Below are 15,820 nucleotides of genomic sequence, written 5' to 3' on the forward strand. Positions count from 1 at the left end.
AAAATGCGCCGGCAGACTTCGACTACAGAGAGTGAGTGACTGCGTGTGTGCGAATTCGATTTGGTCACCAGCACGCCGATCCGAGCACGCAACCGACCTGCACTCAGGATCATCAACACACGGCCATGCTGCCAGCAACCGTGCATGTCCGACGCGGCCGTCTAGCGTACAGCAGATCCGCATGGCTGTTGCGAAATGTCACACGCAATGCGAGCGAAGGCCTTGTGCCAGCACGTCGCACTCGAGAAGCGCCTCATTCCCGCTGAGTTTTCAATGGAGCACTCGAGCGGCAAGTGTCGGCTGGATTTCAGGAAAACATCAGCATTTCCATTGGTCCAGAAAAGCTCATAAGACTGATACCGTGTAGTGTAGATCTAGACTACAGACAGTAGAGAATTCCAATCACGAAAAAGCAGTGCAGTGGTGGAGCATGGAAGCACTCTCGAAGATCAAGAATCGTCTGATGAATCTTGTGGTAATGGTGGTTATCAATACGTGCACGGTCGACGGTCGTCGATGCTTCCTCCGCACGCCGAGTTTCGTACACTATGCACACCTTTCACCCAAGTATTATGCACACAAGGCGATCGTATCATAGGGATGGGCGGAAGCCCACCGTGGTGAAGTCATCTGGGATGTGTCGACGTTGTCCGAACAATGGCCAGGCGGGTTACATGCGTATGCTGTTGTAATCAACTCCTCGAGGTCCGGAATGCCGAGGTTACATGGTCACACGGAGGTCTTACGGACGGGCACGGAATCAAGGCAGACACACTATAGTTATGTGTCTGAGTGTAGCAGCAAAAGGAGAGTAAAGTTCCCACGTTCGCGTTACCACCGGCTATGCAATTGCGTTGAAGAACACAACCAGCTTAGGACCTTAGGAAGTAATAGTTTCGCTTGTGGCAGGCCACCACCATATCTGGTATATCCAGGTGGCAGATGCAGCGCCTTGTAGTGGCGAGGGTGAGGTGGTAAGTCTCGCAAACCGTGCAGCAGTGCGTTGCGCACTCTGATTTCACAGCAACAATCCAACATTATTGCTATCATTACAATCACTAGACATGACAGTCGTGCTTTGGGCTGTGAAAGAGGCCAACATATTCGACACACACGCACACGCACCCATGCTGGATTTCTGAAAGATATGGAATGCTCCGTGGTGGACAGGCTACAGTTTGGACACTGTTCAAGACGTGGAATGCCCATAGAATGATGATGACTCGAGTGGAGGCCATTTTAGAGCCGATCCCATGACGCCAGTCGCTTTCTACCTCCCGCCATGCCACATAATTGTTGATGCTGCTGCTTTTTGCCTTGTTTGTACGGTTCGAGTAAACAATACGTGTCACTATTGTCACTGCAGGAGGGCTATCCATCAAACGGAAATCCGTGGAGAGTGGCGGTGAGGGAACATTCCTCGCAATGGGCGGCTCCATGTTTGCCCATTTGTGCGATTCGGTGGAGAAAATTCAAGAAAGCAGGTCGGACTGAAAGATTAATCCCGGAAGATAACCATGGGGAGTGTGATCGAAGCATGACAAGGTTGCGTCGCAGACTGACTACCGTAGTAGAGTCTACAGCACGTGAGGTCGGGTCGTGCTAGCACCCGCCGTTTCAGGCATCTTTTCTGCGCTTAGCAGTACCTAAACGCTGCGTCACTGCAGCGGATGGCATGATATTATTGTAGAGACAGACACCAGTAGTAGGCAGTACGGAAAAGAAGAACGGGCCGAGCCTTACTCCTTGACTTTGGCATGGATTATTTGCAGGTTGCGGTTCGCCCTTCTTCGCTCGGCTATCACGTCTCTCCGAGAACACTGGCCCCCAAGCAGAGTTGCAGTGGAGTAGCTCAACCCTCATCAAGTGAACCGATGGCTGCTGAACGCAATCTGCTTTTGTGAACGTTTGCTGCATGTGCATAGCACTCGGACAAACATGTTAGGTACTTTCGTCTTTGTTCTTATCATGAATTTCATGTCTTGCTGATGCCGTTAATTTTGCCCGTAAAACAGAGTAGGGACCGGCGGATTCTGCTCGAAAAGGTGGCAGATTCTGCTCGAAAAGCAGTGAAATTGGCCGAACCATACAAACCTTATGGCGGACAATTCCTCGAATTCTGCTCCATTTCTTTATCCACATACCAAACATGCATGAAACTTACCACAAAAAGTACCGAATTCTGCCAATTTTTCTGCCGGCAGAATCCGCCGGACCCTAAAACAGAGACACAAGTAGATCTACTCCATGCGTAACACCTAGCAAAAGCCGCCAGTCGCCGCGTAGTGTATGTACTTGAACGCACTGGAGGACTAGGGAGACGTATGGACGACTCCCTGCTCAAGACATTGCCATGAGGGGTTAGCATAAGCAATGTTCAGAGCAGGGAGTAATAACATAGTCCTCCGAGTCCTCCCTGGTTCAGAATCTTTCAATAACATTTTCTTTAAAGGCCTCTTTTACGGGCAAATTAACACAATGGTTTAAAATGCAATAAATCATACACTGGAGAAGAAATCAGAAAAATGCATGTGTAAAATAGAGAATTTCAAACCCAAACCAAAAATAACTTTCATAACAGGCTGAAAACGAGACACAGTAAAATCTGTTACTAAAGACCACCGTGACTAGCGACCAGCCTGGTACTACAGATCACTTTGCCAGGCACGGACGGTCTCACATTAGAGAGGTTGTGACTAACGACCACCCCTTGAGGCCAAAGAAAGCGGCCTTTAATGGCAGTTAGTTAGTTAGACACCGAACAATCATAATGTGAGACTGTCCGTGCCTGGCCTAGTCTAAAATGGGTTTATAATGAGTGACGTTTATCATAGCTTTGTATGCAGATATAACAATTTTCACCCTCTCTAGATTTATTTCATTTGCTTTTTCTTTGATACATATGGTGGTAAAGACACACCTGGCAATATGGCGGTAAACACACGCCTGCCCACACACGCTCTCTAGGCTGCAAAGTTCTGGCACAGAGCTCTCCTTCTCACCACCACCATCAGTTCGCGCCTGGCGCCTGGTCGATGCATGGTTGGTGGTATCCGGCATAGCAGGCTGGTACATCAAGTAGCGCATGGCACATAGAAGATGACACAATCAAATTTCAAACTTTGGAGCAGGGTGCAGGTTTTCGCGCTCTGAGGGTCCCACAGTTTCTCGCCAGGAACACCGGCATCAGGCCGGCCTGGTTTCAAACATTAGGATTTAGGTATTAGTTTGTAGTAGTAGTAGAAAACTAGGTAGGCATCTGATAGCGTTGGGTCACCTCCGCCATGCCTCCAACTAAATCTGCCATTCGTGGACTGGCGGATTCCGAGGTAAAGCTGTTGTGCTCCCTCCCCGGGATCGAGTCGTCGGTAGTAGATGTGATGAAGACGTTAGCAGCATTGGTAACGGAGTCCGCAGACCGCGAAGAACGACTGAATAACAGAATTGACGACTTATCGAGGCAAATTGCAGGGCTGAACGAGGAGGTTGTCGCCCTCAGGGAGTCCGCCATTGCTTCTCCTCGGCCTGCCACAGCTGACGAACCCCAGAGAACTCGTACTCCGCAGAGTCGACGGCGTACCCGTACGCGCAAGGGCCAGGCCCAGGATGCCACGCGGGACCAGTCCCAGGATGCCACGCGGGCCACGACTGATGAGGGCGACGTGCAGCATGCTGGCCAGCGCAACTTGGAGCTGGAGGACGACGACAACGAGCCCCAGACCCTGGACATCATTGCTGACGACAGCTGGCAATTAGTTGCACAGGAACCCCCCAGGGCCAAGAAAACAGTAATCTTTGTGGGCAACCTAGGTACAAACTGCTCTGAAGAGAGCATCAAAACTTTCGTGAAGCGGCGCGCTGAGTCAGTGGGATCAACGGCCAGTGTTCACAACAGCAGCATCCACACAACGCAGACGGGAAAGGTGTCAGCTAGGATTTGTATAGATGCCACAGACCTGAGCCTCGTGACAACTCCGGACTTCTGGCCAAGGCCTCTATACGCCCGGCCATGGGAGTACCGAGACCGCCCGAAGCCCAATCGACAACACCCTGCCGGTGCTGCGAGAGGTGACCCTACACTGGATGGTGCTGACAGCGCTGACAGCGACAGCACGGCATCTGCTGGCACCCCGCAATGATCAGTGGAGCTCCGCCGCTCCGCTGGCTGGTGACCAATGCATTTGGCCTCACCAACAAGCTGGGAGAGCTGCAGCATGCACTGCTCAACGATAACGTCGACATAGCGGTTATCACAGAAACGAAGTTCTCGACCCAGACCGTAGCCTCTGAGACAATATTTCCAGGATACTCGCCTCCCATCCGACGTGACCGGGATGCATTTGGTGGCGGCATTGCTGTATGGGTGAAGTCCGGCCTCCCAGTAGTGCACCTCGACCAGATTCCCACTGATGACCACGAAGTCCTCTGGCTCGCCGTGAGTCTTTCCACACAACAATCTGTTGTTATCGGTGCCTTGTATCGGCCTGGATCCTGTGCGGACAACGACACCTGTCTGATTGAGTATCTTGGACCTGCACTAGACGTGGCCCGCACTCACGGCACTCACATAGTGCTAGCTGGGGATTTTAATGTCCATCACGAGACTTGGCTCTGCAGCAGCAAAACAACTGTAGCTGGAGAGGCCTTAGAAGAATTGTGTGCTGAGCATCAACTCCACCAGCATGTCTTGCAGCCTACTAGGGGTCTGAACACCCTGGACCTCATCCTCTCCAACATGCCCGTTCCTATCGACACCACTGTCAAAGCGCCACTTGGTCGCTCTGACCATGGGGTTGTTCTTGCCGACTTTTACCTCACCCCTGATGCTGAGCAAGCTACCTCCAGGACTGTCTGGCGCTACAATCAGGCAGACTGGGGGCGCCTGCGGGCCTTCTATCGCACTACTGACTGGTCCACCATTGTGACTGACGACCCTGAAGAGTCCTGCAGGAAGCTAAGTGACGTCATCTCCAGTGGCATGCAGAAATTTATCCCCGCCAAGCAGCTTGTTACCCGCCCAGCAGACCCCAAATGGTGGACTCCTGAGTGCACCACAGCATTGAGCACTAAAGACAAGGCATGGAAGGCCTGGAGACACGATATTTTCAGCGAAGCCCACAAGGCTTGCTTCATGCGCTCAGTAGAAGATGCTATCCTCGCGAATGTGCGAGCTCGCACATCCTGGGAACTGAGAGTTCGTCGGAAACTGTCACGCGGAGGCCTGAAAGACAAGCAATGGTGGTCGGTGCTCAAATCTGCTGCTGGCGCCAGTCATGGCTCGTCAATACCATGCTTGGTAGATGACGCTGGTCACCAACTCCGTATGAATGCTGCCAAAGCGAACTGCCTTGGTCGCTACTTCGCCAATAAATGTAGCCTTGGAGATGATGACTTGGGCCCGGGGGATCTCCCTCATGTTCGCCAACCCGGGGTCACCCCACTTAGCCGAATCCACTTCCGCCTGCAAACAGTGAAACGCCTCCTGAACCAGCTCGACGTTGGCAAGGCATCCGGCCCGGACAACATCCCTGCCCGAGTGCTCAAAGAGTGCTCCCATGAACTTGCATCGCCTCTCACGTCTCTCTTCGCCCTGTGCTTCCGTAAGGGGGTCCAGCCAGAGGCCTGGAAGAGTGCTCGAGTTGTGCCAGTCTACAAGAAGGGCAGCCTATCCAACCCTAAGAATTACCGCCCAGTCTCCCTCCTCCCCATCATCTCCAAAGTGATGGAGCGTATTGTGAACTGTCAAATTGTGAATCACCTTGAAAAACATCATCTCTTGTCAACCAAGCAGTACGGATTTCGCAGTGGCCTTGGAACAGCGGACCTACTAGCAGTGCTTGGGCATGATTGGTCGCTGGCAGCTGGTTCTGGTGGCTGTGCCCACGTCCTGGCTGTCGACATTGCTGGTGCGTTTGACCGCGTGTCGCACCCCGGCGTCCTACACAAAGCGGCCACTCTCGGTATTGGCGGTAGCCTGCTGCAGTGGCTACGGGACTATTTGCGGAATCGCACACTAAGCGCAATCGTCAATGGACAGGAATCTGCTCAATTCCAGATTAAAGCTGGCGTACCCCAAGGCAGCATCCTGGGACCCACCTTATTCTTGATGTATGTCAACGATGCTGAGACCTGTCTTTCCCCATCAACACGAATGGGTGTGTACGCAGATGACACCACGCTGTACACCATCATACGATCCAGACATGACTCTGCTGGCAGTATTGCAGACATGCAATCTAGCCTGGATCGATTGAGTAGCTGGGGAGAACAATGGCGGATTCGCTTTGAGCCGACAAAGTCGCAGCTGCTGCATATTGGCCACCACCGCAACCCCTGGCCACTCCCAGACCTAACGTTCGGAGCCCATGATATTCCCTGTGGGGACGAGCTGAAGCTTCTGGGAGTGACCTTCGACAGCAAACTCACCTTCAGACGCCACCTCCGCAATGTTTCTCTTCGTGCCGTAGCCCGACTAGGATTTCTGCGTCGAGCATCAAGTTTCCTTGGTCGTGAAGGACGCTTGACAACGTACAGAGGCTTCGTACGCCCTGTACTCGAATACGCACCATTGACATGGATGGGCGCAGCCAACTCTCACCTGCAAAGTCTCGACCGAGTACAGCGGAAGGCCCTTGCTATCATTGGTCCTGACGCCTTGCTGCAGAGCCTAGCTGCCCGCCGCCAAGTGTACGCTCTCACGTACATGTACAAGCTAATGTGCCTTCAAGACCATCCAGATCTCTCTGCGCTCGTGCCGCCTCGCCAGGAAGCTAGCCTCGTCCCGCGGACAAGGTCGCAGCTCCGTGTCCGCCACCAGCATCAGCTACAAGCAGTGCTCCTCCCTACGGCCCCCAACTTTCTCCAGCGTTCGTTCCCATATGGTGTAGTGGATGAATGGAACAGGCTTCCGCAAGACATGTTTCCGGATCCGATGCCCCAGTTGAAGTCTCTCCAATCCTTCAAGACGAAGGTCCATCGCCACTTGCGTCAAAAGAATTGGCTCTGGGCTACGGACTCCCTGTGAGGCTATGCCACCCGTCAATGAGCAACTACCCTCGTCCATCATCTCTTTCTTGTTTTATATTTATTTCTCTTCTCATCTCTTTCTTGTTTTATTTTATTTCTCTTCTCATCTCTTTCTTGTTTTATTTCTCTCTCATCTCTTTCTTGTTTTATTTTATTTATTTATTTCTCTCTCTCTCCCTCCCTCTCTCTCTCTCTCTCTCTCTCTCTCTCTCTCTCTCTCTCTCTCTCTCTCTCTCTCTCTCTCTCTCTCTCTCTCTCTCTCTCTCTCTCTCTCTCTCTCTCTCTCTCTCTCTCTCTCTCTCTCTCTCTCTCTCTCTCTCTCTCTCTCTCTCTCTCTCTCCTCCCTCCCTCTCCCCTCCCCCTCTCTCTCTCTCTCTCTCTCTCTCTCTCTATCTCTCTCTCTCTCTCTCTCTCTCTCTCTCTCTCTCTCTCTCTCTCTCTCTCTCCTCTCCCCCTCCCTCTCCCCCCCTCTCTCTCTCTCTCTCTCTCTCTCTCTCTCTATATATATATTATATCTCTCTCTTCTCTCTCTCTCTCTCTCTCTCTCTCTCTCTCTCTCTCCCTCTCCCTCTCTCTCTCCCTCCCTCCCCCCCCCCTCTCTCTCTCTCTCTCTCTCTCTCTCTCTCTTTCTCACTTGATCTCCCTCCCTCCCTAGCTGCATTCCTAACGATGCCTGGTCGTAGGCTATGATTCCGAGACCTCCGGTCGGATGAGCCTCGCCAACCACATCGGCACATCGCCCCTACTCCCCTTTGTCTTGTTGTCCAGCGTCATTTTTTTTCAGTTGTCCTCTTCCCCTGATTATTAGTAGGGCTGTGTTTTTTAGTAAAAAAAAAAAAACGACGACATATCTCTATTGCAACGTACGTTTCGTCCCCGCTGGACTCATCAGGCAATCTTCTTCTTGGATGTCTTCTTACGGAGCCTGACTCGGGAGAATGAAGTTAGAGACACCACTGCAGCTGTACTTATGGTTGATAAAATTAAATATGTAGGTAAAGACACACCTGGCAATATGGCGGTAAACACACGCCTGCCCACACGCGCTCTCTAGTCTAGGCTGCAAAGTTCTGGCACAGTGCTCTCCTTCTCACCACCACCACCACCATCAGTTCGCGCCTGGCGTCTAGTCGATGCATGGTTGGCGGTATCCGGCATAGCAGGCTGGTACATCAAGTAGCGCATGGCACGTAGAAGATGACACAGCAACGACATAGCTTTTTCTTTAGCTGTTTTGCCAGCGATCTCACCTATTCCAATTGCCAGTAAACGAGATTTCTCGCAGATTCTGATCCGATCGCGGTGGTTCAATCTTCAGCACTCATATCATTGGACTACTCCTCTACACGACCATAGAGTAGGCACCGGCGGATTATGCCGGCATAATTATTGACATAATTTGATGGTTGAAAATGTGGAGCATAATGTGGCATCCTCTCGGAGGTAGGAGCATAACTACACGATTATACCACAGTTCTAGTACATAGCCACAGTTCTAGTATATAGGCGTGGTCCACTGTCAGGCGTGCCGGTGGGTGTGGGCGTAGCCATGACATCCCTACCCTCAAGGAGGAAAACGGCGCGGAGCTCACCACCGGTAAGAACAAAGCAGAGAGCTTTGCCGGCTACTTTTCAGCGAAATGCAGCATTGGTGATGACCTTGATGCCAGCAACCTCCCGTATGTCCGCACGCGATCTGATGCTTGTCTGAGTACCATCCACTTTAGGCCACGAACGGTATGCCGTGAACTGAGGAAGATTGTCCCGTCCAAAGCCACTGGCTCGGATGGTGTACCAGGACGAGTGTTGAAGCAGTGCTGTGAGGAACTGTGCAGGCCTGTGGCCCAGCTTTTCAGCAAAGCATTCCGCCAAGGCCGGCAACCGTCACTGTGGAAGCTTGCCTCAGTAGTACCTGTACACAAGAAGGGTTCGAAGTCCGCAACAAAGAACTACCGGCCCATATCCCTGCTGCCAATACTGTCAAAGGTCTTGGAAGCTATCATCAATCGCAGCTTTATGGGATTCCTTGAGCGCCAGCACATCCTCACCACTAACCAGTACGGCTTCCGCTCCGGCCTGGGAACGCAGGACCTCCTTACCCTTCTACACCATCGTTGGAGTACCGTGGCTGCTGGGGGCGGAGCTGTACGAGTTGTTGCTGTAGATATCAGTGGCGCGTTCGATCGAGTCTCCCACCCAGGTGTGATCCACAAAGCCCAGCAGTACGGTGTATCCGGCATGCTCCTTGCATGGTTGAAGGACTACCTGCTGGACAGGCGCATGAGTGTCGTCGTTGGTGGGCAGTCGTCCAGCCCACACCGCATCACAGCCGGAGTTCCGCAAGGTAGCTTGTTGGGACCGACACTGTTCCTCCTCTACACGAACGATGCCGATGACCACCTTCCACCAGGCCTAGATCTGGCCGCTTATGCTGACGACACAACGCTGTTTCAGTGCCTGTCCACCATGGATACCATTGACCACAGCTCGACAGTCCTGCAAAATGCCCTCGATGCCCTTGTGAATTGGGGCACCAGCTGGAGAATTCCGTTCAAGCCAGCAAAGTCCCAGGCCATGACTATTGACCATCACCGCGCCCCCCCCCCCCCCCCCCGCCTGGGACCTCCCAGCAGTACAGTTTGCGGGTGTACCCCTGAATAACCTCAAGCTTCTTTGGGTAACCTTGGACAGCCAACTTTCCCACCGCAACCACCTCCGTACCATCGCCATCAGAGCACGCCAGCGTCTCGGGCTCCTGCGGAAGGCCTCGCCGCTCCTAGATTCTCGCAGCCGAGCTACAGTGTACCGTGGGTTTGTGCGCCCAGTAATGGAGTACTGCCCATTGGTCTGGATGGGCGCAGCAAATTTTCACTTGCAGCGACTTGACCAGACGCAACGCTCAGCCCTCCACTTGATGGGCCCCGGCGCAATGCTGCAAAGCCTGTCTGTCCAGCGCATGGTAGCTGCTTGCACCTACATGTACAAGCTACTGTGCTCCAATCCTACCAGCCCACTTCGTCAGCTCTTGCCTCCCTCTCAAGCCCCCCCCCCCCCGACCAGCCCATGTTCGACCCACTCGTCTCTCTCTCGTCTGTCTCGACATGCATAACTACCAGCTTGAGACAGGGCTACCTGTCAACAGCCGGGAACGTTGCCGTAGAGCCTTCCCCGCCGGTGCTGTCCCTGTATGGAATGCCCTACCACCCGCCGTCCTCAGCCAGCCACCTGACCGGAAACGGCTGCACAGTTTCAAAGTGTCTGTCTTCCGGCACCTCCATGCTCAGCAATGGCACTGGGCCACTGACACTCTGTAATATGTATGCACATCTGCCTACACACTGCTGCATATTGCCATACGCCTCGTGCCCTGCTTACCCGTTTTTCTGGATCTGAATGTGCACCCTTACACATGATACTACATTACTTCTCTCCCCTCTCTGCTCCCCAACCTCCCCGCTCACTCTCTCTCTCTCTCTCTCTCTCTCTCTCTCTCTCTCTCTCTCTCTCTCTCTCCTCTCTTCTCTCTCTCTCTCTCTCTCTCTCTCTCTCTCTCTCTCTCTCTCTCTCTCTCTCTCTCTCTCTCTCTCTCTCTCTCTCTCTCTCTCTCTCTCTCTCTCTCTCTCTCTCTCTCTCTCTCTCTCTCTCTCTCTCTCTCTCTCTCTCTCTCTCTCTCTCTCTCTCTCTCTCTCTCTCTCTCTCTCTCTCTCTCTCTCTCTCTCTCTCTCTCTCTCTCTCTCTCTCTCTCTCTCTCTCTCTCTCTCTCTCTCTCTCTCTCTCTCTCTCTCTCTCTCTCTCTCTCTCTCTCTCTCTCTCTCTCTCTCTCTCTCTCTCTCTCTCTCTCTCTCTCCCTCTCTCTCTCTCTTCTATTGGCGCGCCTGGTTGTGATGAAGCCGAGACCCACGTTCGGCAGAGCATCCCAGACCACGCCACCACTCCCCATATTCATGGCTCACACATGACGGTTTTACGTGGCTCTAGTAAAAAATTAAATTTAAAAATATAAAGCCTATACAATTGTGTACAATGCACCTGATCAGTGCTGGTGGTCTGCATGGCAAAGGGTTCGGAGGTCATGCAGGAAGTGTTTTCAATGAAAAGCAGGGTAGAAATGATGGCAATGCATTATCGTATGCTCGAACTCGTCTCAGTCTTCAAAGTTCTTTCTCACACTGACACAGTACATGTAGCAGAAGATGCGAGGGAATCAGGTTTCATCAGGTATCCCGGGGCGGACGAGATACATGTACATTTATGATGTAGTGGCGGGTAGTGCGCAAAACTCCGTGTACATTATGCATGTTACGAAGTCATGACCAGTCTGGATTTTAGCAGCCATGATATGACTGCAGGCTACGGATATTGCTCTAAATTGATGTATAGATGATGTTCGGTCATGATGGAAGGAGACGTGGAGCTAGGGAGAGATGAGCTGATTATTCGCAGGGTGAGGCCCAGGGTGACATCGGATGGACGAGTATGATGATTACCAGGACAGTTGAACATGATAATTTTCAAAGGTAACTCAAACTTATTAAGCAATGAAATAATATTTTTACTGAATTACAAAAGAAATCAAGTAATGAATAGAAGAAGTATTGTTTTCTCTTTTCCATGTTGACCTCTTACATGCATGGACACCTTGCCCTTGGTATGGGGATACTCATGTACATGTATTTTCTTGTACTTGTACTTATGGCCACTTGCAACTTGCAAGTACGAAAAACGCACAATTTTCCGAACTTTAGGCTCCATAAGTACATTGTACACCCGGGTATATACATGTACATGTACATGTATATACCCGGGTGCCAAAGCATAATGAGGATTTTACGAGCATAATGCGAGAATCCATGAAAGCATAATTCCTTGATTTCGCGAGCATAATCCGCCGGTACCTACCATAGAGGTTGTGAGAATGATTTCATGGGAGGATGTGTTAATGGGCGTTAATTCATATAACCATACGGTGTGAGTCAGCGGATTTCTTTTAAGGTGGCAGACTACCCAAAAATGACTACCCAAAAATTCGCTGAAAAACGAATTTGTAAATTCATATTGAGTGCTACGTCAGTTGAAAGAGCATGAATAGCTGCAAATTCTCTGAAAATTGTGTCCCGATCTGACCAGCCGTTCAAGAGTTATGGCCGAAAATGTGCCCTTGCAAGGAAAGATTTTTTTGTCGCACGCTGTCATTTGTTGGCAGCACTGTATTTGAATGTGAGCAGACCGTGCGCAACTTGTCGTATCACGGAAACACGCGAAAGTGTGCAGAACTTTGCTCCAAGTCCAAAAAAAGTCCAAAAAATCACGTTAAAGCAGCAGGGCTTTTGCCAGCACCCTCGTAACGTTGCAGATATGTGGCTTGATTATTGTAGTTGACGTTGATTTAGTGACTTTGGCAAGTTTGAGTCGTGTCAAGAAGTCAGGTAGGATTCAGTACTAGGCAGTAGTGGAACGTGATTGGTAGTCTTTGCCGGTTTCTGAGGGTATCCTGGATTTGGTGTGCAGCGCTGTGGAAATGGCTTGCTGTGGATGTCCCAGCACTGGATGTTGTATCAAAGGTACGACCTCGTAGCACGTGCTAAACCTAAAAAAATTCAAAAATTGACTTGGGTCTGTGGGAGTGTGTGAGAGAACGCCCACTCGTTCCGTTGTGACAGATTCCAGGGCCATGTTGAGGGGCCCTACCCCACCACCCATGGCTGCTTCTGGACTTGTTTTAGGTTTGGGTCCCGTGCACGGACAGAATGGGCACGAAAATGTGAAAAAATTGTAAATGCATTTGTTTGGCTCCTGGGTAGGCCTTGGCGGATAATGCTCGAAAAGGTGACAGATTCTGCTTTTTTTGCACCGAAATTGGCAGAACCATACAAACCTTATGGCGGGCAATTCCTCGAATTCTGCTCCATTTCTTTATCCACATACCAAACATGCATGAAACTTACCAGAAAAAGTACCGAATTCTGCCAATTTTTCTGCAGGCATTATCCGCCAAGGCCTACTCCTGGGTGGCTCGCACACCGTGGCACTATGCCGGAAATTTGAGGTTTTCCGGCCTGGAAAGCCTGTCAGTGAGGCGCAAGAACTTGTAAATCATGTCCTGAGGGCCAGCATAGTACCAGGAGTGTGTGGTCAAAATTTCACTCAAATCCATTGAGAAACACCAAAGTTATGGTCAATTGAATGCAATATGAAATTTATGGGTAGGCTGCTCCCTTAATTAAGGGCCTTATGTATGCAGTGTTGGGTACTAGTGCGAGACTTACATGCAGCGCTGTGCTGCCAACTCACCCAAGCATCTCAACTGATGGTGTTAACGCGTAACCTCCATAGCTCAGTGTTGTTTAGTTAGGTTTTTGGTAGCAATTAATACATGGCTTGGGCAGCCAATGGCCATGTTCCGTGGTAATTGCAGTGTTTTTATAGCCAACCACGGCTGTTGTGTTTGTACTTTTCTATAAAGGATGCAGACATTACTCGTTACCATGACCCAACTGTAGGTTAACGCACGATTTTTCACAAGTAAAAATGCATTTTCATGGGAAGTGAGGGGTTGTATTAGGAGCTGAGAGCGGAGAATACGCTCAAAACTCTCATACCCGGGCCTCGAAGATACGGGTGTTGCAAAGGAAGGATCCACGAGCGGGATTCGAACCCAGCACCCCTGTCTTTCGGGGACAGTGCCTTACCGATTAGGCTACCGGGGATCACACACACTCATGGGTCCTTCTTGCTACCCGGCCACTTTGGTCCACCAGTGGTTACCATGACACCAGTGCTCGTTCCCGGACCCTACCATGTAAGATATACATGAACTGACTGTAGTGAACATGGAAATCCAGTCAAATGACCGGGGCCGGCACCCTCAGCGCGTACAGAACGTTACATGCAGTGCCCGTTTGTTGCGGCCGATGCGACCAGCAGCGCATGCTCGAGTGTACTGCTACCGAGGGCTGCATGGCCAGCGCCCTGATGCCGCTAGACGTGCGACCGGTTTTCCATGTCCACGACAGTATATGAGTGTGCATGTAGCTAGCTCTGCTGTGACTCTGATTCTCGAGTAAAGAGAAAACATTCTTTTAGACTGGCGTCTTCATTGTACGCATGCTCTTGCTCCCATCACTTATAAATTATACATGTAAGGCCAAACTAAAGAAGGTGTGTGGTTCGACTCACCCGACCGACCGTACAATTTCAGCCCGACCGTAACTTTTTTTCGGCGGGCTATCGTGTGACTGACGTACGTGGACTGAACACGTCCACGTCTACGTGCTGTGCGGCGTGAGTCTGCGGACGCAGGCGGCTCCTTTTGGACTTGACTTGTACTAGTTGTACTGCAGTGCAGTGCAGTGAGTGGTACGACTGCTGCCTTGTGCTGGTAGTAGAGTCTACTCGATACGCGTATACAGTGTATTTACATGTACTAAAAATATATATTAAAAAAAAAAAATCCGCCCGCCCGCCCGTAAAAAAAATGTCCATGTTAGTCGAACCACACACCTTCTTTAGTTTGGCCTAATAGATTTAAACTCGGATACTGAGCCAGTAATAAAATGTAAAGAAGAGAAGAAACACATGAGAACGAGTTATGCAGCAACTATCCACGACTGTAACAAGATGATAAACGGTCAGAAAGTGCGATAATAGACCACAAAACTGACATGCTACTGAAACATTCAGCTATTATCGCACTTTCTGACCGCTTATCACCTTGTTTCAGTCGTGGATAGTTGCTGCATAACTCGTTCTCTTGTGTTTCTTCTCTTTTTTTACATGTAATAGATCTGAATATTTGACGACTTTGTTTTATCATGAGCCTATGGCTACCCTACGACCACTCCTGGTTATGGGTCATACATGCATGTACAATATACAGTTGTACATACACTCCAATGAGGAAGTTGGAATCTCCGACGTGCAATCCTTTTCGTGTTCACCATGAATCTACTATCATTGACATGAACATCCGATCGATGGTCGAGCGGCCCAGGGCGCAGGCCATGCAGCCGTGAGTACCCATACGATCAACGCGTGCACTCCAAAGCGGCGTTCTGTACGCACTGAGGGCACCGGCCCCGCGTCGATCGACCGGATTTCCATGTCCACGACGATACAATACAATAGATCGTAGCATGCCACCAACGCTAAAACACCAGTTATTCCAATGGGCAAGCCTGCAATGTTATACATTTTCCGACTAACGATGACATCGTCCCTGTCGGGCAGAGGCTACTGGCCGAGCCCTTGGCGGGTATATCCCTGACTCGCCCCCCCCCCCCCTTTGCACGCTCGCACCCCTGGCCTGCTGGGCTCTTTGCTCGGTAGGATGATGTCATTACAAAAAAGATCTCATCAAGACTCATTGTGTGTACTCCCTGCCCCCCCCCCCCCCCAACATACACACACACACACGGGTAGTCTCGGTAGGCACTCCTCGGCGGGTATATCTCTACCCCCCCCCCCCCCCCACACACACACACATACGCACACCCGTGCAATGGTCTCTTTGTTCGGTAGCATGCTGTCATGATGACATCATTCATATCAGACAATGACTCATCGCGTGTACTCCCTGCCCCCCCCCCCCCCCCCCAAACACACACACACAAATACCGGTAGTGAGTTTATGCATGCGAATACACCGATACACACAGTGCTGTTCAATGAAATCCGATCGAGTCCGGTCAGCGCCCCTACACCCGTGCAAGCTTAGTGTACCCAGGTCAGAAGCAGGACAGACCCCCCCCCCACCCTGCGGCGCGTACCGAGTCAAGTTTGACAACTCATGCTACTG

Source organism: Sycon ciliatum, chromosome 11 (assembly GCF_964019385.1).
Source record: "Sycon ciliatum chromosome 11, ocSycCili1.1, whole genome shotgun sequence".
Classification (NCBI taxonomy): domain Eukaryota; kingdom Metazoa; phylum Porifera; class Calcarea; order Leucosolenida; family Sycettidae; genus Sycon; species Sycon ciliatum.